At 46.1% G+C, this 25,465-nt stretch overlaps 1 protein-coding gene across 9 annotated transcripts in view; it reads right to left on the minus strand.

The window, feature by feature from the left end:
- LOC111639153 (myelin transcription factor 1-like) overlaps nt 1–23,893 on the minus strand; it is a 59,356-nt gene extending 35,463 nt beyond the window's left edge. For 8 of the 9 annotated variants that reach the window (XM_023384953.1, XM_023384954.1, XM_023384952.1 and 5 more), the window contains exon 1: nt 23,749–23,893. The gene's annotated coding sequence lies outside the window, so the exon portion shown is untranslated. Of the gene's footprint in view, nt 1–2,854; nt 2,940–23,748 lie in introns of those variants that run through there. The other variant, XM_023384947.1, reaches the window with a different exon arrangement.
- Between the last annotated feature and the right edge of the window lie 1,572 nt (nt 23,894–25,465).

The following is a 25,465-nucleotide window of genomic DNA, read 5'->3' on the forward strand; positions in this document are numbered from 1 at the left end:
TCCCGCTCCACCTACAATATTTATTACCAATACGTTAATAAATGCGCCGAATTTCGTCACAAATCGTAATAAGAACGGCACCGGCATGGCGCTCTCTGGCCGTACTCCTGCTGGAAAATTTAACTGTTCGACTGGCATTTGAATGCCTTTTTCTGGCTGAGCACAGAGAGAATTAAGTCACTCGATTTTCTATTGTTTATTTCGAGTTGGCAGCAATTTGGGATCGAAGAAAAAATATTGGGAGAAACAACATGTTTGTTTAAAATATCAGCGAAAAACAAAATTAATAATTAAATAGTTTCGAGTTAATTTAAATGCCATTAAATCATTAGGTAAATTCCCTTAAAGAAATCTCTAATAGCTTTTTAAGGAAGGAGGAAGAAAAAATTAATTTTATCCTTTAAATATAAAAGTGGAAATAAAATTCGTAATTGAAATAATAGTGTTTTCTTTTCTGGGTAATTTCTCTGTAAATTTTAATTCCGGAATTAATTTATTCGTTCCCAACATTAAGGTAATGTTGGGGCAGTGCGCCTGCTCCTTGCACCTATTGCTCTATGGCATTGTTCGGGTAACTCCGAATGACCTACAGGAAAATGAACGGACAGTGTAATAGAAGGCCGACTGCAGGAAAGAGGGAGCGGCAGAGCAAAGGAGGGGGAAGAGAGTAACCGGAGGGTTGGACTTTAGAAGGAAATCGACCCGAGGGGAAGTTAGCGTCGCCATGGCAACGGGACGAGGATTAATTCCGGCCGCAGTCGGCGTGCAGAGGGAAGCCTTATCGCACCAGTGGGTGGGTCGCTGCAGATTAGGTCGGCCCAGTATCACGTGACGCGCTACAATTTGCCTCTACCGCCACCGGTTCCCACGCTTTATCATTGCTGGCGACTTGTCGTACGTCATATAACCGGCTCCCCCTCCTCCCAACTCATAAACATTCGAGTTGTTCCGCATTCGAGACTAGTTTTTCTCGACTCTTCTTCTTCCTCCCCGCTCGGTAATTAGGCAAAGCTAGACTGGCTCTTCCCCCAAAGGGTTCTTTACTCGCTCGTTTAGAAAGGTTTACCTTTGCAAACGGAATGGCAATTGCAGAAACGACGCTCTTTTTTATACCGAAAATATACTATTTTATATACGGATATTTCCAATTATAATTAATATTTTTCTAGTAAAGAAACGACGCCGATATTTTTAATTAAGCGAGTGTTCTTATCGGAAATTTTCGACATTCATTAGATCCAGACAATTTTTGAACGTCATTAGTGTGCAAAACATCGTACGGCTTCGCTACACACCAATATGTAGTCATTACACGTAGTAGAGGAAGAAAGATGAACCCGACTCGTTCCGCATTCGCCAGACTACTTTGACTTTTGTTCGCGCCATACGTGATCAACCCGAACATTAAGCCAACAATTGTAACACAATATGACAAACGGCACCAAAAAAGCCATTGTGCCTCCGGCATCTCGCCTCCGCCCAAACACAGTCCATTAATTAACCTTCGAATATCGATTCCTGCCGAAGATTAAAAAAACCCGTGGAATTTTCAAAATAAACACCGAATCACACTAAAATTCTGTCCGATATTAGTTAAGTCTACGTATTTCCCAGCAAATTTTGGCATCCGTTTGATCGATAGCAGCAAAAATTACTCGTCTTTCCCCGAATTATTTCTGTATCGACGGCCAAATAGAAATCCCAATTTAAATTATCCACTGGTCTACATTGCGTACAGTACTTACAGAATTATATACGATGCGAATTTCAAAAGAGTGTCGTTTTTTCATTTGTAAAATGCGGATAGACGTTAATTACCGAACGACTGGAGAATATTTGCATATTCTTCTTTATTCGTCACTTTGGAAACAAAAAAGCCAGTGTATCGCCGACATGGGACAATATTTGTATGTTTTATAAAAGTGCTAAAATCAAAGTTCCAGAACACGTCATACTGTATAATACAGCAATCAATTTTCTATCTTCAGACAAGCAGAACAAAATAGTAGAGGAAGCGGAGAGGACAGCCAGTGATACAAAACAGACAATCCGCAGTAGATACCGAGATAACATCGAGGTATAATTCACTCCAGACACGCTTAAATCTACCAAAATAACTACACTAATAGAAACGGGTACCGAAAAAAGCCAACTCGCCACCATCCGGCAATTTACAAATAAAAACTAACCGCGAGACATTCCGTTTTTTGCCGTATTTTTCTCTAATTACGAATATCACGCGTACGTAAACCAGTCGGGTCGGAAATGCCAGGCAAACCGAATAAAAGATTCGAGCTCGGCTCCCAATCAATCGATCCTCCCCCTTTTTTTTATAAAACTTGTTAATAAATTTAACACCTCCTAAAATTAGGCGGAAATAAAAATATCCAATGGGCAACGGCTTATTTCCTACGTAATTTCGGTGGTTAAACCGTTAATTATATTTTAAATCGGCTTTAAAATAACAAAACCGACGTTTAAAAAACGATTAATCGCAAATTGAAATGGGGATTAAAATTCCAAATTTTATGTTATTTAAAATAATAATAATAATAAAGGGNGTTTCTATTGATAAATTTTTAGCCAAATTAATCAACCAAAATGTAGCACAATCTAATAAGTTTGATGATTAATAAATTGAGATAAATACATATATTTAAATAAAAACCAAAATATGTTTGTTATAAAGTCAAAAAACGAAATTTACAGAAAAATATTCCAATTAATAATAAAGGGGAAATAGGGAATTTAAAATAGAAATTAAAAGGGAAAAAGTGGAATGTAAATGGAGAAAATAGGGGAAAGAGTATTAAAAAATTGTAAAAAATACATATATTTCTTTCTAGGATCTAACCTTAATTAGCCGGCTTTTCGGTGAGGTGGAAGAAAAGCGAGTTGTGCCGTCTCTTCTAACTTTTATGATAGCAGCGTCCAGCAGATCACAACCTGCTGTAAATTCAAATAATATTACTCACTGTCGACGTCAGATGAGGCGCTTCCCCTGCACACCATCCTTGCAGTCCACCTCGTTGCCATGGCGACGGAAATTATCTTTCCACGCGGGCGCCACACGCCGCTTGTAGCTTCAGACAGTAATGAAATGTCTCAATGAGAAGCATCCAACATCTAGGCCTTTCTCTCGCGCTCGCTCTTCTTTTTTTCGCCTCTGTCCTCCTTTCCACCGACGTTCTACCTTCTTACCATTCGTCGACCGGAATTATTTGGCCGCCACTTTAAAAAAGAAATAAATACTGGCCGCTCCCCGGCACTCGGACCAGAGGTGAACTTATCTGGCTGGAAATTGGGTCATCCGTTTTCTTAGATAATTCCAAAACCGTCGACGTCGTTCTTAACTTTTATTAAAACCAAATTATCCGGTCGACGTTCTTCCGTTATCTTTCCCCCTACGTAATTATTACGCTTATCGTCTGGGATAACCTCCGAAATTCTAAATACGCCATTTTTATTATTGCGCATAGATTCTGGTCGTTTCCATTAATCCACTCGAATTATAACGGTAGATAAAACGCGCATTCCGTCTTTTTTCTCTTCGGATCAGACGTAATATCAGGAATGCCATTTATCCGAAATATTCCGGATCATTGGCGATTTTAATTGGCCAGATTAAAAATGGGTGGGCGGCGAATTGTACGGAAAATATCGGGCCCGTAATTTCTTTGCGTTTAGCCGATGTTTGGGAATAAATCGCTTATAATCCGGCATCGATTTCTGGATTACGACGTAATTATCGTAGTTTAGAAAATACGAAGATTTGGAGAAACGTCTGGCTTTTTAAAATAATTATATTTAAATAGGAGATATTCCGAACGATCGATAATTATTTTTATACGGTTTCGATGGCGGAAAAATACGATTGGGCGAAATTTTTAAAGGAGCTCGGCTATTAATTATAAAGAATATCCGGAAGGATTTTCCATTGGCTCTAATTTTCCGTAATTCTGCAGACTCTCAACTCTTTGCAGTCGTATAGATTTTTCCTTTCTCCAATCCAATAGATCATGGCTCTCCGCGATTCTCGACTTTTCCCAATTCTATAGATTCTTGCTTCTCTCCGATTTTATAGATTCTCGACTTTTTCCATTTTCTACGTTCTTAATTTCTAGCAATTTCGTGTGTGTACGTGTGCCAGTCTCTTCCGTACTCGAGTTTCTCCTATTTTATAATCGATACGCCTAATTCTCTTTCGTCGTCGCACTCGACGTCTTCTCGATTTTTAATCACCCGCCGCATCTCGTCGTGTCGTCACGTCCTCCACTTTCTCGCCTTTCGATTCGAATTACGTTAGTTTATATCGAAATTTTGCGGGCGGGTCGTTGGACGAAGCGGCGGCACGCGTCGCTTCCTGCCCGTTAATAAACGCCGTAAAGGAAATACCTTCTGGACTTTATTCCGGCCTTTAAGGGGGAGGGGACGTGCCGGCGAAATTTTCGGCCCGACCGCCGAGAATCGATTCTCTCGCCGACACCGAAATTTCATTAAAATATCCGTACGAAATCATTAAAATGTTACCAGCGATGGCCTAATTTTAATATTTAGAAACTGGCCAAAGTGGCCGGGAGAGCCAAACGTTTTACTTTCTCTTACAGATATTTTACCGAGTTTCTTACAATTAATTACTCCCCCCTACGAAGAATAACGATATTCTTTGGAATTATTCGTGTAGTTATAAGCGCGTAGACGTCATTACAACAAATCGTTATACGGTATTTATAATAAGTATTGTCTACGGATATATAAATACCACGTGGTGCGAGGTAGAATATTATCAATACGTATTAATCGGGGAATAAGGTAAAAGCCGCGGAGATCGGAATGTTTACGTCTTAATTTTTTGGTTCGAAACATTTACTCGATATCGATTTTCCTCTCTCGCCACGGCCAAAAATTACAGCGCGGTATCGATGCCCGACGAAACTTTGCAGGAGAATTCGAATAGACTACTCTTAATTTGGAATTCATCTACGGTATCGATCCATCTCTTCGTCTCGATAAATTCTACTCCCACATTCTCTATTACTTCTTACGCCCGTAAATATTTCGGCAAATATTAATAATGTACGAAAGCCAGATACTTTCCAACCCAGGCGCTAATTTATGGCAAAGCGGATTTATCGTTATACGAAGGAAAGAAACTGGAAAATCGCGTAGGGTGGACCCCTACCAACCAAGCGCCGGCAAACGTTGGGGAGAAAGAAAAAAAAGTGGAGATTTGAAACGGGGTCTTGCCAGGAGCGAATGTATTGACACGATTTAAATGGTCGCAGCTAAACAGTTCCTGGGAGAGTTGTGACTTGTTAGCTCCTCCAGTAGAAGGTCGCTCATCATCGATCCACAATCTACTAACTGATTGTCTCCTATGCATTGTGTCTGACAGACGGTAGCAAAGCTGCTTAATCCCCGGGTTAGGACGAGTGCCGAGACGGGTAGAAAAAAGCGCCGGTATCCGTAGCGCCTACGCAATTGTCCCTATTTTTCCCTTTCGGGCAAAGGTCGAAGGTCGTCCGCGGCTCTTTTCCTTCCAGTTCCCGCCTTGGAAAAATTGGGTCCGCGGAGTGACCTTGTCGATCGATCGGGTCGACCAGTCGATAAAGCGGCCACCTAATTCGGGACACGAATAATTTTAACACGGCGAGAAAGGAGGAGTTTGTCCCCGGGGTAAAGAGGGGGACTGTCGACAACACAAACGTGACGCCGCCGGTGCCACCCTTCGCGTTGCCGTGGCAACAACTCCTCCCAGTGCAAATGACGAAGCGATGTTAAATGACCGACCGGCCACTCGAAAACAAAACCGCATGCATCACTCCCTAGCACGTTTCCTGCATTAAAGCGTCTTTCCACCCATCGCTACACCTCGGGCGCCCGTAATTTCGGCGTAGGCGCTACGCGCCGCCGGCACCGACGGTCCCCGGACCGTGGCCCTTTTTCTTCCGCCCGGCGGAGGAGATGGAAGTAATTTGGAGGAGCCAACGTTAATAAAGCCCGGATTTGCTTAACCTCTCGGCACGGAAATATAACGAGAGCTCGTTCCTCCTTCAAAACAATATGCAAAGCGAGAAGGATGAATATGCATGACGTCAAGAAGTAAGAGGATGCAAAATTAACGAGGTGTAGTGTCATCGTGCTATAAATGCAATATAGGATTGGTGCAATGTTTGGAAAGCTATCTAGATAGAAGCCGGTGTGGACGATCGATACCGTCTTTCTAGTAAACAGCCGGACAGAAAAGTTGGAATCCTTGGAAACACTAAGCAACGCTAAGTAATTGAGATCAAACAAATTGCCCGGGATGGACATCAGGTGGCGCAATCACGGCCAGGTAGACGCGTGCCGAGCTTCCTCCGGGGACCGGACAATTATCCCGACCGGCGAGCGTGCCCCGTGACCGAGTCACGTTAATTTACTATCTGACACGTACGTAATCAAATTTCCCGTTTTTCGCCGCTGCCGGATGCCGGGGGTGGCCCACTCCGCCGGGTCTTAAAACGCGCTTCGCGCCTTCCTTCCCCTTTCCTTTCCGCCCTCTTTAAATAACTGGAATTATAGCGTTTTAATATTCTCCGCCAAAGTTCTGCCTTTTTTCTTTTTCTTTAATGCCGGGTTTAAGGGCCGGCTTTAGTAATTCCATGGCAGCCGGCCCGGGAAGGGGCCCGCATTATTTCCGTTTTAATTTATTTTAGCCTCGTTTCGATTTCTTTTTAATTAATTTTTCCTATCCTCGCCTCTTAATTCCTCTTTCCTTCTCCTCGACTGGCAATGGCGAGTGGCCATTTTGGAGACGACAATCCGAACTTTGCCTCCGTCTTAAACTTTTCGATTAAGTTTCCACTTTAATTAATTCGATTTTTAACGGGTCGTCCGACCGACGGAAAACCCAATAATTATTATATTCTTAAGTGCCAAGGTGGCTTTTTCCACCTATTTCCTCCATTCAAAAATGGAGTTGGCCCTTATCCCGACTTATTATTCCACGTTACGGGATAATAACGATTCGATTAAATTATATCAAGCGTAATTATACGAAATTAAACGTGTTAAATTAGTTATTATCTATTTACTCCGTTTATTATTATCCTTTTCTCCCCGTCGACCTTTGCTTTTTCATCAAATTTTCAAACCTTGGAAATTTTGGATAAAAAAATTCCCAATCTTTCTAATTTAAAAAAAAAAAATGGAATAGAATTTAGAATTGCATTTTATCTGCTACAAAATTTATTAGAAAAAAAACCTTTTTCCTCTGTTTTTTACGCAATTTTTTTAATTTCTAATTTCGTAACGATATAATGGAATTTAACGTCCTTTCTGGTAAATTCGGATACAGTTTTGAGGAAGTTCGGATGGTGAATCTCGAGCACAGACGGCTTAAGGAAAAAATGATTATTCTCTAAGGATGTACAGTACAACAATCGATAAGGTCGGCCGAAAAATAAAAAAAGTGTCGGATTTTATAAGAAAATAAAGTCGTCCGTTAATTTTTCGGTGAAATTATTGCCAGACGAAATTTCGTCCCTTATTCCTGGTAGAATTTTAATGCCGACGAATCCTTAATACTTCGACCGAACCCTTCATCCATCATTCAATTAACCTTTCGCTCTTCTTCGACCTTTCTCTTTTTCGTTGCAATTGGAAAACTCGTCGGTACTTTTGCCCATAGGTTTTTCGTGGTTATTGTTCTTTAGCCGAATAATATATTGTTAAAATAAAATTCCGAATGGAGAAACGGATTGCCGGATAACATTAATTGTTTTATAATTAATGGCATAGTTTGCATATTAAAAGAGGATAATCGATTTCTCTAGTTGAAAGTCTATTGTTCGTTTAATGTTATCTGCTGCACTTGCCTTATTAACTGATAAGAAACTCGTCTAAAGATAAGACAACGACCTCTCTCCGAGGTCTCGTTCCTACTTGCTCTAATGTATTCGGCTACGTTATCCGGCACGGAATAAGCCCGATATAGAGACGGGCCACCTAAGCTAAGATGATTATCCGCTTTAATATGCACTGCGATGCATAAAATGCAAAAATATTTCTGTCCTCGCGCCGCTTGGCTACTAAACAAAGCCTGGTAGCGCTGGCAACTTCTTATGCGACTGTACGAGCTGCGACGGAGATGCGATAGAAGAGCGAGCGAGAGAGAGAGACGAGCTAAGAAGAAAGAAGACGTGACGAAGTAGCTAAAAAGAAAGAGAAGAAAGAAGAGTTACGTGGACGAGACAATTTTTGTTTCTGCCCAATTGATAGAATTAGCTCCTTTCGTTACAACTGAATGCCGTGTATAAGTCTCTTTCTTTTTTTCTTTTTTGCCAGAATAATTGTTTTTCTTGTCTTAAATTTGACTTGTGTGCATTAATTCCGCTACTTCTCTTTGCATTTCCGTTAATTAGCGTAAACGGCTCCAGTTAATAATAATTAAGCTGCAAAATTATTCCGCACACCCGGCTAAAACGGCCAAATTTCGCAAACGTCCGTTTTATAAATTCTTAATCCCGGATTATCCATTTCTTCGGCTTACTAATTGCCATTTAAGCCGGCAGAAATTACTTTATCCTATCTATTTATTATTATTATTATTATTTACGAATTCTTTAAAAAGGGGGAGAGATTTTCAAAAATATTCTCTGGATATTTTATAATTCTATAAGTTAAGAAATAATAAGGGGAAAAAAGAGAGATAGTAAAAAGCCGGTGTTGGATGCAATTGTCGAATCCCTCAATCATTTCGAGCATTTCATCTTTTGGAAAGTGCAGCGAGCAGCGAGCTTGTGTTGTGTTCTACAGAACGGGACAATTATTGATCTTCGGGATGAAGCCAAGAAGAAAAAAAGAAGTAATCTAGTGGACTTCCGGTTTTCTACCTAGTTCGGCTGTTCTAACGATTGACCCCACCCCCTGCAGGAAACCGTTATCACACAACCTAGCAGGCTGGAACTACACATCCGAGGAAAAAAGTCAGAAAGGCTCCAGGATTGATCCCAGGAGTAGGCGGTCTCCACCAATACTGCCGGAATTGGATCTATCATTCATTGAGGAGCTTCCACCCCTCGTGTACTACTTCCCCCTTCGTGTCGTGTGGGCAGAGGGGCAAGAATTACGCCGTAGTCGCCCCCCTCTTCCCGGCAACGAGTGGCCCCGCTACCGGCTAAATTCGATTAGGCGCAGTTCGCCAAAGACCCTTCCACTTCTCACACCGCACGCCCTTCTGATTCATCCGGTCGTCTCGCCTCCTCGCTACGCGCTTCTGCAGCTTGCCATATTCCGGCTCTCGTTCAAACCGGCTGGCATTTTGGCGCTGCTGGGCTTAAGAGCCGGGCCCTTCCCTAATCATCCAATTAAAACGTCCGCAAAACAATAAGATTTCCCAGGCTTAATATTATCGATATTATTATGCAGAAAACACATTCGGCACGCATCGATTAATATCGTCGGGCAAGCAAAATCAAATCCAAATTTGAATATATTTTATTATCTCCGCGCAAACAATTCATTTACAAACGGCCAAGCGTTGGTTGGGCGGAGGCGACAAAAATTACCAGTCGAACAACGGTAAGGAGGCAACGGACGAAAAAACCCAAATGTCGGCCCGTTAATCCGGTTGCCACTCGGAGTTAACCCGGTTATTATTGAAAGGGAGGGAAGGTTCGAAAATATTATCCGCCGTCTTTAAAGACGAATATTCGCACCCGGCCAGGTAATTAGCCTTCGACCTTTCTATTTAAATCCACGGACCGTTTCCGGATAATTACTTAATCCGACTCGAACTTCCTTTCCTTTCGCGGCCCTATCGATTTACGCGGGAAAAAATTGGTCCCGGCCGGTAAAATAGGGACGTTTCGGAAAACGATCGGCCAGGAACGAGACCGTTTAAAGATTAATTAAGGGAAAATACCGGCGATCGGAGGATAATCGTCGATAATCCGGAGTGGGGAGAGGGAGGGTGGCCCGGTGCCGCGTCGGAGGTGGCCGCGTCTTAAAGGAGAAGGAAGCGTAAAGGCCAAGTCGATAACGGCAGATGTTTTCTTGTTCTGGCGTAGATTTCCGACGGCTTTTTCTCCGCCGTTTTTTTTCCTCCCCCTCGCCACTCCTTTTTTTATAAACGGAAAATGCCTCGTTACGAATCTCTCTCCTTCTCCGTCGACCGACGTTTTGTATTTTTAATTACTCCGTTCCGCCGCAACTTTTGTTCATTTTGTGTCGATGGGAATTAGCTTAACTTCTTTCGGATAATAACCGATGTATCGACCGTCCGGGGCGCGGCCGGTTTACGTCTTTGTTTATCTAATTGACGAATGGCATTCGAGACCCTTCCCTCTCTCCCTTCCCGCTTCGGCCTATTTCCTCTTCCCGCCTTTCCACCGCGCCGACTCCCTTTACCTTTTTACTCTCGGTGATCGGAAACTTTTCCCGGCGGAGGGTTCCCCACCCCTCGACTTCACCCGCGCCGCGTAACGTCGTCCGACGTTTAGCGCCCGGTGCGGAGGGTGGAGATTTTTCCCCCGGAAATTTTTTAACATCTACCGCCCGTCGGTAACGTTCTGGTAGGGCCGAGAGTGGCGAAGAAAATCTCGGATAAACGTTTGCTTTACGATTTGCGGCGGAAAACGTCGGGCGCGGAAATTAGCCGTCTCGCCCCGACGCGCGTGATAATTTATGCGCGGTACGCGCGCTTCCACGCCAGAGACGACTCTCCGGATTGGCGTCGAGTTTCTTATTCCCCGATACAGGAAGGTTTCGGGTGGGCAAAGAAACGGACGGAAGCGGCGAAAATCAGCGACGCCGAATTTTAAATTGGCAACCGGGCGTGGACCACACCGATCGCAGCCTGGGAAAATATACAAATGATCAATCCGGCGGTGCAGTTTACGCTCTTTGGCGGCACCGGGTACGAACCCCGGACGATAAAATTTTCGTAGTTGCCGATGTTAAGTGTCGACCGTAACTTACAAAAATGACAATAGTGTACTTAAACCGGGAAAGCTACGTTTGACGAGTTTGCCCGAGGGGCGGGACCGGGGGTTCCGAGATGCCCAACCGCGGCTAATGCCTCTACGAAACTAGGAAATTCCGATAATGTTGGATAAGGAAATTGCTTTGTTCAAACGCGGCTTAGGATTTGGCAAATGCAAAATAGTATTTGAAAATATATAAATAAACAGAGGAGCGCGTGGTATTCGGGGGGGAAGAATTTTCTTTCCCGTTCGGTAATTATATTTTGTTCGAAGGGCGAAAGGTTGGGGTTTGGTGTAAATTTTAATTTTTCCAATAAGCCGAAAGCGATAAAATATTTTAAAAAAAGACCCGGAGGGGATAAGAAAGAGAAGGTAGGAAAAGGAATTTCTTTGGGGAAATTTCGTAGTAAAACAGACCGGGCGGTCGGCTAACCCCATCGAGGACATAAAAACTAACGTTCGACAATCTCCGTCCAATCACGTCTCGGAAATCTTTTCGCAATTCATAACGCCGGGACGGTCCGGCGGGACCCGGGACGGTCCCATCCATAATCTCGTAACAAAAGCTCGGCGTGGACGCGGTTTTCGGAGGTGGCGACTTCACCGGATTACAATTAGGGCGGCGCCTTATTATCCCGACTGGTACAATAGCCGTTACGCGGTTAAGAACGGAAAAAATGCAGAATGCGGGCGCAAGAAATTTAATCTAGGACGGTTGCGCACCCGATCAAGTTGTCAAGCGGATCGGCAATTTCTGAATTTTCATTGTCAAGACGAAGCTTTAATTATGATGGACGATAGAAAGTTAACCGATTCGTAAGACGTTCGATTCATTTAAGCTAAACTGAAGAAGCTATCATCTCCCGTAACCTTATTAAAATGCTATTTTAATTCTAATTTTGTATGGCCCATCTGAATTAATAAGTTGTTTTCCGGCAGCAAAGCGTAGCCGACGGACGAAAAGAGACGTCTTTTGCCCTCTCCCCAATTACCCGTACGGACTGCCGGCCCTAATAAACCCCGGCTAAAGGACGGGGTTCCGTTTAAGTTAAGCGACCGATGCGGAATATTAATTAAACGATTCGAATTTTCCACCCGGGGTAAAAAACACCGGCGATTATTGTCCGCTATGTGGAGTGTCGTAGTCGGCGCAACGTTAACGGCTTATCTCCTAACGTTAAGTTTCGAACGCCTTATTCGGAAGAAGGTGGCCGTTCTCGGTGTTAGCCAATACCGGGCCGGGCGGTTTTAATCGATAGAGAATTCTCTATCGATCGCGACGGATCGGAAACGAAACGAAACGTTAATATAGTTGGGTGCCGTTAAGCCGGGCCAGCCCCCCCGAAAATTTCGTCCGGGGTTTGATTTTAATTAAAGGCAAATTGTGATTTTTCTGTATCGTTATTCGCCCCTTCCGCACTCGTCTTCGCATTCGACGCTAAATCAAATTTAATTAACACCCATCGATTTTGGATTAAATGGCAAACTTCTGCCGGTTTCCGATCATTTTTATTTCCAAATTCCACGTAATATCGGGCCCGAATTAGCCGGCGTAACCTAATTTTGGCCGTTTTCCGCTAAAGGAACAATTTTTCCTCCGCTCCGGTTTAATATTGACCGGAGCCACGAGCGCGGACAAAATTCAAACTATAACAAACACCTAAAAATTTTTTGCCAGAGGAAATTCAGCCGGCGAAGTACACTAATGGGCAACCTAGAAAACTGCATATGGTCGAAAGGTTTTTCCTCTTTTTTTTCTTTTTTTACTCTCCAATCAAATTGCTTCCAGAATTTAATGACACACTACTGCGGTTCCTGTTATCTGGGCGTCATTAAGACAAGATGGCGGAGGAATCGCAGATATTCGGATATCTGAGGACAGATAAGACACCCTGCCGGTTGGTCCATCACTCATTAGATGAGTTTCGGGGAAAGACAACTTTTGCTGCTGGTATAGATTAGCTCGGCACTCAGATAACAAAATTTACATTTACAAATCTCGTCCGAGACAGTAAATTTACCAGGCAATTGCTTATAAGTCGAGGTCGTGTCAGTTTTAGGCAGCCGCTTCCCACCCTTCTTCGCCTCGCCCGGATAAGATTAACTTACCAGCATACACGGGCCGCTAAGGAGGGTTACGCCATTCCATTCGGGGAGGAAGGAGGAAAGAAAGCGGATACCACGCTTTTCTCTCGACGGGGATCAAAATTTAGTCCGACAATTCTTTCCCCGGGTTTTTAACACGCAACGCCGCGGACACACAAAAAAACACCGCTTTTTCCACTCGACCTTTCTTTCCATCAAATTATTTTCCTACCTTTTACCCTGATCGCGCCCCCGTCCCCTTTTCCACAAATTCTCTCCGATTTCGCCATTGATATCGGCCCGGAAACGCCTACTAGAAGCAACTCGTTTCGCAGCCAAATTTCCAATTAAAGATTCTATCGATCGGAGCTTAGTTACGTCACGCGACTGGGAAACTTTCCCCGACCCCGCGGACGTACGCTTTCTCTCGGCAGCACTCTACGGTTTACGGCGGGCCGGACCCGCGGAACACCCGGTCGCCATTTTTAGATTTAATTATCTTTAATTAAGGCGCTCGTAGTCCGAGGCAGATTATCTTCGCAGAAAATAAATCAATTTCCCGACGCGTCTCCACCCAAACTATCAAAACTCGGCTCGGTAATTAAAGCCGTCCGCGCTCCGCCCAATGTTTATTCCGTAAGTTATTCCCAAACAACAATAAAAACATTCCTAAGTCTTGGTTCCGTTTCGTTACCGGGACTAGCCAATTAAGCCATTATAATAAAATCGCGGCTAAACTTAGAGAGTGGCGTAGGGGCCCGCTTCTTCGGGGGCAGTCGGCTCCCTTCGTCCCCTCTCGATTGCCGCGGTTATTAGTCTAAACTCGGGGGCAAATTTAACTAAACCGCGCTCCGCGGATGTTGGGGAAGTGGCAAAAAGTACTCTTCGTCCATTCCGTTCCTCTCGAAATTCGGTTTTTTGCGGGGAAGGGAAGGGTGCGGGATTAACGGCGGCCCGGAGTGACTATTGTTAACCGATGTAGTACATTAACCGCCGGCGCATTAATTCGTATTATCGTCGGGTAGGCCTACTCATTTGGGATTCGTTGCCCGGCGCGCGCTAAAGCGTAACCGCTCCCGGTGGCCGTTCCCCGTATTTTTTTCTGCCGCGTAAATCGTAACCGGGTGGAGCGATTAATTCCACCCGCCTTATTTGTTAATTAAGTTTTTGAAATTTTCTTAATCGACGGGCGAAACGGATCTTAATAACGGTGTAGAGACGTCTTAAAGAGGCGTCGACACTCCAGGTGTAAGGTTATCCGAAATTCGCCGGGACGAGATGAAAGGGATTTTAATCCTCCGTCCGAACTAAACCGGATCCGAATCGTCCCGGCGCCACCGGCTTCAAATTTCCAATGAATTCTTTAAATACTTTAACCGGATGACCCGAATTTAATTAAAACCGTCGGAAATTTTCTCGGCCGGGATTTAAAACGCGGCGGAAACTACGAGCTTTTCGGTGGCCCGCCGCCCGTGACCGCGAATAGAGGAACGGAGAGGGGTCGGAAGGAAATCTTCTATTAAAAAATTCCCTACGTATCCCCAGATAATTAAAGATTTATATTACGAGTTTTAAAAGCCAAAGGGGAAAGCGGCGACACTTTGCGCGAGAAAAGTCGTCTCGGCCAGAAACACCTACGGATTGATGCGGAATATTCAGTAAAGGCTTTAATTTTGTCCGCGGCCAATTAAACGCCAGAAAAATGGCCAGTGACCGAAACTCGGCCAACGTTCCTCGGCAACTTTCGTACGTTTTTCGCTTCCGAATTCTCCGTTTGGCGTTTTCTGGGGAGAAACCAAATGTTTCGGCAGACGAAACGAAATATTCGCCCCGGTTATTATTACGACTTTAACTTTTTTCAAATTTAAAAGAATTCTTTTATCGTAATACAGTAGAGCGTCGTTTATCCGAATCAATTGGGGACTGGGGTTGTTCGGATAACCGATTATGTACGAAAAAATATATTAATTTATACCGTGTTGAAATTTTTCTCCGCTGCGTGTCGTTGAATTTTCGTCCATGTTAAGCCTAACTAAGACTATTGTATCGTTAAAAATTATTTTTTTATTTTGTACGAACAAAATAAATATATTGAAAAATATAAAAACAATAAAAAATTATACTTCAGAAGTTAATTTAGTATCAAAAACGTAAAATATTTGAGTAGCCGGAGACATAGCCGAAGATTACAGCGCCACAGCACTGAAGAAAATTTAAATTTGTCGACTGAAATTCCTTCGGATAACCGACCTTCGGATAAACGACGCTCTACTGTATTACGACTGCGACTGGTAGTTCTGCCGCTACAAATAAATAATTTACGTAAACCCCGTTCGGTATCGACAACTTCGTCGTTTAAACTACGAAACTAGTCGAAAACCCCGGGGGACGGTCCGCGCTTAACTCTGTCTGCGGTTTGGACGACGTAGAATTTGGCGTCGGCCGTCCCGACCGTACGTCTATACGGAAGATTGCTTAAATCGGAAATATCGCGCGCATCACCGTACAGTACGTACTGTACGTGGTCTGGGTGGGCGGGCCTTATCGAACCTATTAGCCTAAACGGTAAAGCTAAGAAAAAATTGGGGCCCCTTCTCCAATTTTTTTAATTGTGTAAAAAAGACGCGCCCGTCTATTTACGCGGGTTGTTAATACGTAGCCGGGTCTTTTATTTGATTTAACTTTAAGACGTATACGATATAAATTAAACAAAATATAATGTAAAATAAAAATTTACGGGTCCTCCCGAGCTTTGGCTTATTTAGCTTAATGGTAAATCGGGACCGGGTTAAATCTTCCGAAACGTAAATTAACCATGGGCCGAAAGGGACTCTGGCCTGGGGTAAATTGGGAAATAGAAAAATATCCTTAATACGCCGTTCCGCTCTTCCCTGGAAAGGCCAGAAATAACCGGCTCTTACAAATACGGTACTGTACGTTACCTTTCTTTGGCAAATAACGCATTTTTCGGCCTAGACTAATACCGACGATAGAGGGTTGGCGGGAAAGTTTTCCGGGTGTTCTACGCGTTAGTAACACCTAAGCAGGGGCCGGTCCTCCCTAGCAACGTCTGCCTGGCGGTAAACCGAATACTTTCGTTGTTCTTCCACCTCCGATTGTTTCGGGGAGACAAAAAAAAATGTCTTAACTATCGATCTATTTGTAATTAATCGGTCGATAAGGTGGCAATTATCCGTTCCCAGGGGATTTTCGGAAGGGAAAAGAACCGACAACGGTATTTGGAAAGTAAACCGGAAGGTAAATTTCGTCGGGCACCCGGAAGGTGACGGCAAAAGAATTTTAAAGAAAGAATGATAGAATCGGGCGCAAACGGGAGGAGGGGGCGAGGGGCGCGCGTCCGCGAGAATTACAAACGACTGTGCCCTTCACCTAATTAATCGAGGCGCAAAATTCGAGCGGAATCGATCGGACGTCGACATCCGGGCAAGCGCAGTAAAAAGCGGAAGCGAGATCGATGGAACAGAGCGTACTTGTATTCGGGTCTGGAATAGTATATTAAGGGAAGCTGTCAAGTAAAAGCAAATAAATTCGGCCGGTAAACATATAGGTCTAGTTTTACATCCGAGTAAATCTAAAAGTTTTCGTTTGTTTCACTCTTTTCAGTCGGATGGAATTATGAGTCTTATCTCTGATCAAACATAGCAGATTACGAGTGCAAACTGGATTTTCTTTTTTTGTAACTCCATCCTGAGAATTCTTGTGTTTTCTACAACTTGCATCAAACCTTCGCCAGATAAAAAAGACAGAGAAAACAGATTATATCTTTGGTAAAACCCGATTTTTCTTCCTCTTTTTCCTTCTTCTACACAAATTTCGGCCGCCGCGTCCGAGAGGGTGATTAAGTATTGTGTACGCGGAAATATCAAGCTTCTCTCTCGTAAATTAAATTTGCTGCGGAGTAAAAGATTACGTAACGATTACTGATTGTTTACTTTGACGCGCGTGCAGTCTTTTAATTGTTTAGAATTATTTTTTCTATCGCCTCCCGTTTAATTCTACCCGCCGTCGGCTCATTTATCGTCCCTTATGTCCGGAGTTGGAATTTCCCAGTCTTCGGAGCGGGGCTCCTCTCGGAACATTTATTCGAAAATAACCGTTCTCCTATCGAAACATTTCGTCCGACCATGGGCCCGATAACCGGGACAAGTCCGTCCGAGAGGGAGCCAGGCGAATAACCGACTTCCCGAAAACACTAATGACGATTTGCGCCGTCGAAACGAAAATTACCGGCAGTGGATTAAGAAGAAAGATTAGAGGAAATCGACAGTGGAAGGACGAAAACCCCACGTCTCGCTTTCCGCCACCGGATGCGGGTTAATTAACAATCAAATACTAATAAGCGGGCCGCCCGGAGCCGCCTTTGCCCAAATTTTAGGGTTTTCGGGGGCGACGGACTTCTCGGACTTTTTAATAAATTGGTAATTAAAGGAATTTGATACGGGCTTCGGTAACGAGTGGAGAGAAGCGATAGGTACCGCGCGCGACTCCGCGCCGTCCGTTCAATTATTTCCGTAATAAACGCGAGCTGCGAAACTATTTTAACCCGGGTCTTAACCAAGGCGGACGTATTTAATAAGTGTGAAAGGACTTCTTAATCGGAAACTTCGACTAATTAAGAGACGTCCGACTGTTTTTCCGATTGGCGGGATAAACCTTTCTAAGTGACTTTATTCCGTCCGGAGTGGTAATTTCATTAGTGTTTTTCTTAATAGAATCTTCCTTCGGATAAAGGTAATCCCGGCGACGGCTGGGCTCTCCCCCCCTTTGTTTATACTTCATTTAAAATGCGCAATTTTTGCTTTATTCCGAGAAGATTAGAATTATTAAATTACGATTTGCTTGCAGGATTTCGTCGGTTGTTTGTTTAATTGAACGGCTGAACGCCATCCGGCTTTTTTGGCTGGGGTTCTCCGCCGGCCGGACCAAACCCGACCGGGTTTAGGGGGATTTGGGCAGCGGATTAAGCGCGGAGGTGCGCCGGAGGAAAGGTGACGAGGTGCGAAGCGGAGGAGGGAAGACGACCGCTATCGTTTTCGAACCGCTGTTTACCAATCAATCATCTTGCCGACGCTATTTATTCACGGTCGCGCTCTCCCTCCTAATTGAAGCCTATAATTTAGCGGTTAAAACATCGATAACAATCGAGGAAAGAAGCGAGAAATCGCGCTCTTTCTCGTCGCCCTAATTAAAAAAACACACAACTCCAACTTTAAATTTAGTTAGAACGGGTCCAAAAAAGGAAAAACTTCGTCCTTTTGTGTCCCGCACTTTAGTGTTGTTCAAATATTTAAGTTCGAGCCGCGGTTCGTTAGTAAGTTCTCTTAATGAAATTTTAATTACACCGTTATCAAACAACCGGTAATTGCGTTATATAGTTTTATTCGGGTCCCGACTAACAAACCGCGCGCCCGACCCCGCCCGCCGTTCGAACCCTAACAGCCTCCCCCCGCCTCTTTCCGTAAATTCTCCCGGGGTGGCGGCGAGTTTCTCTGGAAAACTCCCTCTCCCGGAAGACCCGCCGCGGCCAATTTCCCACTCCTCGGCCCCCGAACTCCGGACCCTCTTTCGTCCGCCTCCGCTCCCTCCTCTTTCCGAATTCTCTTCCCCTTCCGTCTTACGTCCTTAGACGGTTTTTTTTTCTCTCCCGCGCGGAGGAGTGAGAAAAGGAAGAGAAACGTCGACATCGAAAGTTGGCTTCCGGTCGTCCTTCCCCGGGAAAATCTGGGGTTTTTTCCTCACCTCTCCGCACCGGCGGTTGGCGCGCGGGCGCAGGCGCACGGGCGAGAGGATTAGAAAAGAGAGCGAGAGAGGCAGAGAAGCCTGTTTAGTGTTATCGGTAATTAGAATGCACAAAGCAATTTGTAGGATGATGTGAAAATTTATGGTGACTACTTTCACTAAGGTTACCGCCCGCCCCGATGTACGCGCTAGTATTTAGTCGGTAGTTTCTCCCAGCGAGTATTTGGACGGAGAAGCGGGCCTCCACTTTTTGCCTCTTCCCAAGCGCTCCTTTTTCCTACTTTTAATTTTTCCGCGCAAATTATTCGGCAAATTAGGCGCGCGCTCCACGCACGTACTTATTAAAGGAGGGAGAATTAAATAACTGGCGGCGCGAAAAGAACGCGCCGGCGAATTGGCGCTTTGGGGTTAGGGGGAGAGACGACATCGATCGACGCGTAGGACGGAAGGGCGGCGGGCGCCGTGGCGTAGCCGCCGACCCTTCAACACTAGGGGCCGTCGTTTTCGGTAAAGAGGAGGGACTACCCACCGCGGAGAAAGTGTTAAATTTGGCGCGTTTATTAATTATTAGGAGGAGAAAAAGCGGCGCGGTTGGGCGGGGGCGTCCGGCAAGAGGAGAAAGTAAAGTTTTTAAAAGTATTTTCCGGCGCGATGTAGTAATTGCAGCCGGTCCATAATCTAGCAAAGGAGTAATTGATGTTGTCTGGAAGTTTTCTTGGCGGATGTCAGACTAGATTTAATTCTCTGGGAGAAACTCTGCTCAGACGTGTCGCAACTCGCCATTTAAAATTGTCTAACTCCGACAAGGAAAAAAAGAGGCAGAAAGTAAAAGTTGTATCGCCGCCCGTTTTGAATGTTATTAGTCGATTTTTAATGATTTCTTTCTGCCTCTCGCTCTTTTATTAATTTTTAAGACGATTTCTCCGGGCCAGATTTACCGAGCTGCGACGACCTTTTTCGGCCGGATCCCACTCCCCGCGATTAAAATTTCAAACTCTGAACGGGATTAACGCAGGCCGGGACCGCGTCTTCCTCCCCTCCCTTCCCTCCCTTCCCTCCCTCCCGGCGACTTAACTTTCTCGCCTCTTTTCCCTCCGCCCTTCCGGCTACGGCTTGATCCGCGCGTACGCGTGGGGAGGCGGAAGCGACGAGAGGAGGAGGAGCGGAGGCAGCGACCATCGGCGGGAAAGTCCGAGTTAAAATTTCATGTCGGCTTCAGACAATTGTGACTTATTAATGATTAAAAGAGAGGAAGTTGCCGAACGACGACGTCGACGTCATATTAAACCGGAATAAATAATACAAAACCGAGATCCGCCTCATAAATTTCTGCAGCGCCGGATAATACCCAAAGGGAGACGGGAGAAAAAACACCGTGTTTACTAAATAATTGTTATTCGTCTAAAGAAAATTAAATGATTCATCGTCGTCAATCATTTAATTGACTGCGCCTTCCCCCTCTCGCAAATTTCGTTTTCCACCTTCCGACCGACTTATCCCCCACCCGGGGTGGGAGGAGATTCCCTTCTTCCGGGGAAACGTCTATTTAAGAAAAGCGCGGATCGGACGTTGGGGAAACGTTTGGTGGCCGGCACCCAATTTAATCCGTCTTAAGCCGATACAAAAAGAAAGTGTCGACGACCGGGCGCGTTACGAAAGTGACGGACTTACGAATCGTTTATCGCCAATCGATGTGATCAATAGAAGACGTCTGATTTTAGAGCGCGCCATTCTCTCTCTTTTTCTTAATTCTAAAACCACCCTTTTCTGCCAGCGATTCTTACCCCGTCCCTTCCTCCGTCCAAATTTACCTCCCGTTCGCTGGGAACACCCCCCCGCTCTTCCTGGCGGAGAACGGCGGTGGGAAGGAGCCGAAGCCGAAGGCGCGGAGGGCGGAGAGGGGAGACGATTAAACGAGAATTAAAGAAAGAGTTGGGGTGCGGGCGGGATTTTATTCGTGGGGAGGAGGACTCTAAAAATTCGTCGTCGCCCGTTTTACGATTCTTTCGTTATTAACCGCGCTTAATTTTGCCGTAAAGAGACGTGTAAATTCCGTCCTCCGCCCGGAACGGCATCGGTTTTTAGGCGGGAAACAAATTACGCGATAAAAGCATTGATTTGTCGGTAAGAGGTTGCTAATCAAAGGGTGACGAACGTGTCTACAGGTGTTAATCCGGAGTGCAACGGTTACGACTCCCGCACGAATTCCCCGCACGAAGAACTAATAATACGTCGTCTATTGCCATCTGGTGTCTGGCCGCACACTCATGAAATATGAATGATACTACACAACAGACCCAACATGAACAGATCTTGGCGGGGTCTCCACTCGACCACCCCCGTCTTCCTTTTTTCTTTCTCTCTCTCTCTCTCTCTCTGTTTCTCCCCCTTTACTTTCTTTAGATGCTTCTTACGTCACGCCTTTTTTGTTCTTCTCTTCTTCTTGCCCTCACGCACTTAGCGTGAGGCTCATTTATCACGCTTTTATGTCAGACCGGCCGTACCACGTGGCCGTGTCACACACGTGCCGCTCGGAACAATGGCCACTCTCGTAACTAAAGGGACATCGCGCGTGGTCGGCGGCACTAAGCGTCTTTCCCTTCCGGATCGTTTCGGATTTCCACCCAACGGTTATTTCCGCCCCCGGTCGCACCCCCCGACGGGAAGCCTCCCCTTTCCGCCTTCTTAATTTCTACGCAACGGGAAATCTGCCCAAGCGCGAAAATTTAGGAACGTTTGGCCGGGGGGGAGGCGGAGGTGTTTAATTGGAGAAAAGATATCCTTTTTATTTTCTGCGCCGATATTTATTGGCGGGGGGAAGCCAGAGATCTAAAAATATTTCTCGGGGTTTGCACGTAATAAACGCTTTAAAAGTCTTTTAAAACTAAAACTAATATATTTTTAAAGTGTTGCCAAAGGAACAAATCTGATGCATTTTTTATAAATGACTCACTCAAACTTTTATTAAATTCTTATTCCCGTAAAGAAAAACTTTGGGGGCAAAATGGTAGAATTTCGTTTCATTTAGTCGCGAAAATGATTTTAAAACATTTATTCCCGCGGAAAGGCGGAGGGCGGAAGCCTTCCCTGGCAACTTATCCTCCTGCAAATCGTAGCTGCTGGAAAATCGCCGGCCAGTATTTGTCTTTTTTGTCGCCGCGGAGACAAATGCCGTAAACCCCCCGGGTGTTGCTTTCGGAGTAAATTTCTCAAGCAAAATTAAAGGAGGGCGACGACGTTCGGGTAAAGAAAATCGCTTACGCGGCCATAGCCGTAAACAGAACGTCCGCGACAAAGAAGAGGAGGGAGCGGAACCCAGCGACCAGAATCCTCCTCCGGATTGCGGATCCCTTTCAAAATTTCGGAGCGGGAAAGGGGGTTTCGGGTCATCGATTACGCGGCCGGGGTCGGACGTTTTTTGCCGGGTTTTAATTACGTCCCCCTCCGGGAATAAAACGGTTGGAAAGAGGGAAAGTCCGAAAGCCGGAGGAACGAGAAAAGAAGTCGGGGAGGAGGGTGTAAAAAGGAGAGACGAGCGAAATAATAAAGGTGGAGAGGAAGGAGCCGGGAAGCGAGAGGAGAGAGGAATTTTGACACCTCTCTAATAAAATTGCCTCAGGTGTCTTAATCTAATTGGATAGGAATGTTTTATTAACTCCGCATATCTCTGCTAATCGAAATTCGATGTTAGTCCGTCTTAATTTTCGTCTAAACGATTTTCTTTCGCCGCTTCCCGGCGTAAAACGGCTTAATTCGCCGTAAACGCCCCGTGCCGAAAACCCGGCCGCCCCCTTTTCCGCCCGTCCCGTTCGGCACGCGCTCTCTTCTTTCTTCCGGTCCGGGGGGGTCGTCCCCGCCGGAGCCGCCGCCCTTCCCTCCCGCCAACGGCTCCCGCCGGAGCCGGAAGGGAAGTTTCGGTGGGTCCCCGAGAGGGACGAATTTCGGCCAAAGAGGGGGGAGGAAGAGAACCGGAAGTCGGGCGCCGCGCAAATTACTGTTACGCAAAGCGTAGGTTTTCTTGGCGGACGGAGGGATCGACTTTCCGGCAATACTTCTCCGCAGCGTTGGCATCGTACGTGACATTTACAGGCGTTCATGCCGGGAGGGAGACTTCATCAGCTTGAAGAGTTTTGTGTACACTAGAAAATTACCTAAAAACTGGCAGCAATGGGAAAGTACCAGCTGTCACGTGCAGATGTGGTTGTCGCTATGGATACAGATATTATTTAGTCATCACGAAATCGCTCGCAACCAAGCACAATAAACCTTTCCTTTTCTTGCCGGAACATAACGTTATGTCATATTCCACTAAGGAGAATCTTTTCTTTTTTCCCTCTTATTCTTATCTCCGACCGAAGATTTTTAAGGCAGATTCGCAGCCCGTCTATTTTATAGCGCTCGTTTCTCCGACCTTCGACCCCGCGGACAGTCCAGTCTGCATATTTGCAATTAATTGCTCGTTACAAAAGCCTGGACGAGCTTCTTCCACTCGGCCTTATTTCCTCGCCCCAACCGCGGGGAGGTCCGCACAAATCCGCGTTTAAATATTCCGCGCCCGGCCCAAATTTTCCCAACGCGACCGCCGCCAGAATTTTTCGCTTCCCTAAATAATTCGCCCACCCGGCGGACGTCGGAGACCGCGCGAGACGAAAGGTGAAGAGGGGCGAAAAGTCCAAGGTGGATAAATAATGGAGACTAACGGGTGGGGGAACGCGTCGCCACCCGTTAGTCTCTATTATTGTCGATACCCCGGCTCCTCTCGGGGGCCCGGCGCCACCGGACTAGGACGACGGATTAAAAAGCGTGGGAGAAGACCGGAAGGCCAGGGGAAGGGATCGAGGTCAGAGGCCGAGGTGGCGAAAGACGAGAGGTGGGTCGGGCCGTCGATCGGCCGTCGGAAAGATAAATAAAGGTAAGAAAAGAGAAAGAGTCTCACCTGAGTCGGGCCGAAGGCGGAGACAGAGGCCCGTGCCGGGCTCCGAGGGACGAGGTGGCCGGGCCGTCGACCACGCCGCTGCCAGCTGTTCTCGGACTGGCCACACCGGAGCCGCACACCGTATGCCGGCGGTGCGACGCGTACCAGCTCCCGAGCAGTAATGACTGGTATCGATCGCCGACCTCCGACGATACTCCCGTCGATACGGCAGGGCGAGTCCAAAACTTCCCTCCCGAGGTATTATCGACAACGTGTTGCCATCTCTCGCTCCCTCCTCCGCTCCTAATTACTCTTCTCGCGCTTTTTCCGCCTCCCCCCGACCGCGGCCCGTCACCCCTAGCTTCCGGCGGCGGAAGTGCGCCGATAAAAAATACCCGCGCGGTCTTCGGGTTCGATTGCCCGAAAATTGGACGGGAGACCCGAACGGTCCCCCTTTTCCTTCCTAGACGGGAGGAGGGTGACGGGGGACGGAAAAGTCCGGACCTCTTCCTGGGGTTTCTTAGTTCGGCAACGAAGAAGAGCGACGGAAGGGGAGAGGGGTGGAAGGAGCCAGGGGAAGGAAGGAAAAACTTTTTGGGAAAGAGAGAAAACTTTGGTCGGGCGCCGTCCAAATCTAAAGAAAGTGCATTTTCGATTCCTAATCGCGGGATATTTTGTCGGAATATCCGTTTCTCGTGTTTAACCCCTTAGGAATTCCTTACCCGGTCTTCCGGCCGAGTCTCGACCCCTGGCTGGGTCGGGCGACAAATCGCTCCGAAACGGCCTTCCACTTAGAGCGCGACTCTTCCCCCTTTGTTCGGGGGGGCCGAGGTAGCTGTTTCTAGCTCGGTCGGCGCGTAGAGAAAACGGCAGCGGAAGACAGAATTAAATAAATGTGTTTTTCCGACGCGTAAATTTTTAAAAACGCTTTTAAAGAGTTTGGCCGGGGACGAAAAACCACCCGGGGTTAAGGAGCGGCGCGCTTTAAACTTCCGGCCACCCCGTCTCGGATTCCGACGGAAAGTCTCCGTCCCGGCTTTTATTTTCTTTTTAAATCGCAATTTATTCAAATAGTAGCGATGGCCGCTGCCACAAAATAAGAACGTAATTATTTACTACCCACTCGCACCGCTTTTGTTTAGTTGAAATAAGTAGTCTGGAGTAGGGCGAAATCTCCCTCCAACAACCGCCCCGGGGAACCGGGTGAGGCAGACCCCTCCCTTTTCGTACTATTCGGCCTGGGCGGATCATCTTTTCTTTGGCCGGGAAGGGAAACCTCTCGTTCGTATTTCGAAGAGCCGCCGCCGAGCGTCGAAAAAACAGAAACGAAGGGTATTCCGGCGGGAAACGTTTCGGGGAGAATAACGAATAAAGGTGGGGGTGCGGAAAGAGGGAGGAAGAGGACCCTCGGAACGGCGTCCACCGACGGCGGGTAGGGGTAGACGAAATTGACGTCAGACGGTCTGGAAGGAGAAAGCGGAAATTTTCCCATCACCTACACTGTCTAGACGTTGGCCGGGAAATCCTAATCCTCGCACCGAGACCCAAATATCGGCGAAATATTTTTCTCGCGCGCGACGCGACGACCGCCAAAACAAACAAAATCAGACGCCGTTTCCCGCCAAAAACAAAGAACCGCCGCCCGCCAGTTTAGGGCTCCCTCCGCCTGGTCGAAGGGGAGGCCCTCCGGCCTTAGCCGCTCCCGAGGGGGAAATGGCGAAAAGTTTCCGACCGGGAG

This window comes from Centruroides sculpturatus, unplaced genomic scaffold, assembly GCF_000671375.1.
Source record: "Centruroides sculpturatus isolate CEXI.00-Female unplaced genomic scaffold, Cexi_2.0 scaffold1024, whole genome shotgun sequence".
Lineage (NCBI taxonomy): Eukaryota > Metazoa > Arthropoda > Arachnida > Scorpiones > Buthidae > Centruroides > Centruroides sculpturatus.